The 2,429-nt window shown below is 38.2% G+C and overlaps 1 long non-coding RNA gene across 1 annotated transcript; it reads right to left on the bottom strand.

Moving 5' to 3' along the window:
* Positions 1–353: 353 nt before the first annotated feature.
* On the bottom strand, positions 354–1,086 carry LOC117832616. The gene is made up of 3 exons (XR_004635212.1): positions 1,011–1,086; positions 708–860; positions 354–509 (listed from the first exon to the last, which is right to left on the bottom strand). It is a non-coding gene; the product is annotated as an uncharacterized LOC117832616 (long non-coding RNA).
* Between the last annotated feature and the right edge of the window lie 1,343 nt (positions 1,087–2,429).

The raw sequence follows: 2,429 nt of genomic DNA, 5'->3' as shown, positions 1-2,429 counted from the left end.
TGATTCATATTTCATATGTATATCAAGCAAGTAGTTCTAAAAGACTGACCCATTTAAAGTGAAAAAATAAAAATGTATCATTTCTACAGTTGTTTTTGTCCTTAGGATAAAATAAGGACGTTTTTATAGGATCTATTAAAGGCTAATAGTAATTTGAGAATCAAGTGCATTGCCAATTTTTTTATAATTAGGAATCATGGCTATCATATAGGTTTTAAATAGTTTTTGGATATCATAGCTCTATGTCATGAGGCAGAGGCTTGAGTAGTCAGTTTGTGACTTGTGTATTATTGTATACAAATCAATTTTAACAAAGCTGAAAATAACTTTTACTTATGTTAAGGAATGGAGTGCACATTTTTATGTCTGGCATCTACAAGATATAGGTAATTGGGGCTGGGTATTTAATAGTTATGATTGGGTAAGTCGAACTTTTCAGGGCCTACAAGCCATCTTCAATTAATTGACTTATTTAGCAGAAGAACAGTCCTCTTCCTCTGTGTGGAACTCTGGTAAAAAAAAAAAAAAAAAATACAAATTATTGTTTATGGTTTATTTTCCAATGTTATCCAACCTATCCTGGCCCCTATTCTAGAGAAGTTAAAATACCAAATGTCCAATTACAAAACTGCCAGTCTTCAAGTTTCAGCCGTCTTTTATTTAAATGGGTTTATGCTGACCAAAACTAGTGGATGTTTATCACTTACGTCTTCATCAAGCTGTCTTGTGAGCCTGGTCAGTCCCACTATGCCACTCTTGGCTTTGTACAGCTCCAGGAACCTTGCCAGGTACTGGTCAATCCCAGCAAATAGGGAGCCTTTCAGGTCAACAGATGTAAGGCGAGCAAATTCAGCTACAATCTGAAGAAGAAGAAGGAGGAGGAGGAGGAGGAGGGGGAGGGGGAGTAGAAGCATATGCTTATATAACTGCTTAATTAGGCATTTTGAATACATTTAAATTTTTTGAAAACATGACAAATGTCAACTCAGGACTTTCTGAGAAAATATTACCTGCTGTTCAGAGAACAATGCTGGCCATCTTTCTTTGACTTCTGCCACAAGTGGTTCATCTTCAACAATCTCTTTTTCCGTAAAGGGAATGTGTCATTCATCATATCACCAATTTGCTTCCAGTCAACTTTTCTTTTCTTCATCTCAACGGCCATGGCTGATCTGTCCATGTCAAGATTACTTTGTATCATCCCTTCTGGAAAATCTGGCAGAAAATTCACCTCTGACTTTTTGGCCCTCTTCAGTTTTTTTGGCCCAGCTGGACCAAGGTACGAGAGTTTACTTTGAGCTCAGAGCACCCGGCCACTCGCAGCTTCTGTCTGAAGTTACCCATTTTAAACTTCAAACTGAACTTCCAACAAAACCACCCATGGACAGACCCTGGTTCCCTCAGACAAGGATGCTTGTTGATGAGAGCTTGGGCCACTTGATCATACTCTTCAGATTTTGGGTAGGGGTTGTGGACATATATCACTTCTGCTAACTTATCCAAGATGTCCGATTTCATGTCTTTTGATACGTCAAGAAGGGTCCCATCTTTGTGGTAGGCCTCATTTCTTGCCTCAGTTTCAACTCAACATCAAAAGATAAGGAAGGAATGACAAACGGTGAGGTAGCTGACGGGTTTGACTACCACAGGGCTCTCATCAAGGGATGATGATGATGAGGACAGGCTTGCTGTATCTAGGGTTGAGTCTGTGTGGTATGACTTGTAGTACACTTTCAAAGTTACTCTGTCTTTAGGAAGCTCTGATATGCTGCTCAAGTTACACAGTTCATTATCAAATTCGGGGTCTTGATACTGAACCACAAGGTCCCCATCCAATCCGAGTTTTGTCTTCAGAAGCAAGCAGAAGTCCTCAACAGTTTCAGGCAAGTTGTCTATGGTGACTCTTCTAATGTCTTCGTTACTCAGGATGATGCGCATCAGCATGACGACTCTCATTAAAAAGACAAATACAAAAAAGCATATTACATGATTTCACAACGTGATCAAATGTGTTCATATAAACACTAGTATTCACATTCGGATCAAGTCTTTTAAGTGTCCTGTATGCGAATTTTCTTATAAAACTAAACAATGAATAGACTCATTCAAAAATAATCCCTCTCAATTACCACTTATGACCCACTAGCATGTGTGGTGGTGTCTGTATCTACACAATATTATAAACACTTTATTACTGTACAAAAAATAATTCCAAAAACTGACCTTTATTACTAAAGACCAGACAGCAACTTCTTTGGTTGAGTTTCCGGTGGCTGCAATGAAGGTGTGACCAGGTGATCCAGTCCAGGTGATGCTCCAAACTAAAATTGTGAATAAAAAAAAAAAAAAAAAAGCACTTTAACATGTATGTGTAGTTGTACAACACTAAACCTATGCATCTATCTGATACACATTTTACGACCATCTTA

The sequence above is a fragment of the Notolabrus celidotus genome, chromosome 20 (genome assembly GCF_009762535.1).
Source record: "Notolabrus celidotus isolate fNotCel1 chromosome 20, fNotCel1.pri, whole genome shotgun sequence".
Taxonomy (NCBI): Eukaryota; Metazoa; Chordata; class Actinopteri; order Labriformes; family Labridae; genus Notolabrus; species Notolabrus celidotus.
This window is presented reverse-complemented; position numbering and strand designations above follow the sequence as displayed.